Below are 712 nucleotides of genomic sequence, written 5' to 3'. Positions count from 1 at the left end.
TGATGACGATACTATTACAATGATACTATAGGATGATGATACTATTGCAATGATACTATATGATGATACTATTACTATGATGATACTATTACAATGATACTATATGATGATGATACTATTACAATGATACTATATGATGATACTATTAGACACAATACTACATGATGATGATACTATTTCTTATTTTATTTATTTATTCAGAAAATTACATCCAATGCGGTCCGCCCAGATGACATCTATCGGTCGGTTGGAAAATAACGTAGTGGAATGGTAAACAATATGCTTTGTTTTGTGTTGGTTTGCTTTGTTTATGTTTGGAACACTTTGATTATTAGGGCTGCTACGATTTATAAGCTAGAACAGTACAATATGAATTCATTTTTTGCGGCAGAAATAATATTCAATTGACAAAATAAAACTAAACACAAAATACTAAAATTAAAGTAAAGTAAAATTAATGAAAGAACTTACACAACTAATACAATTATAGTAATTTTTAAACAATTTTGTAGCAATGATTAATGTTATTTTTTTAACTTGAGAATTCTAGGCTGAAAAAAAAAAACTCATGGAGATATAATAATATTCAGGGTCACTCACCTTCCTTTATCCTTATAAAATAAAATATATTTCAATAATAATTTATCATTTTCTGTAAGAGAGCGCCGCGTAGATGTGTCCACGTTGGAACAGCTGTTTGGAGATCAGCTGA

The sequence above is a fragment of the Halyomorpha halys genome, unplaced genomic scaffold, assembly GCF_000696795.3.
Source record: "Halyomorpha halys isolate HHAL.00 unplaced genomic scaffold, Hhal_1.1 Scaffold57.1, whole genome shotgun sequence".
NCBI classification, from domain to species: domain Eukaryota; kingdom Metazoa; phylum Arthropoda; class Insecta; order Hemiptera; family Pentatomidae; genus Halyomorpha; species Halyomorpha halys.
Note: the sequence above shows the minus strand (reverse complement) of the source record.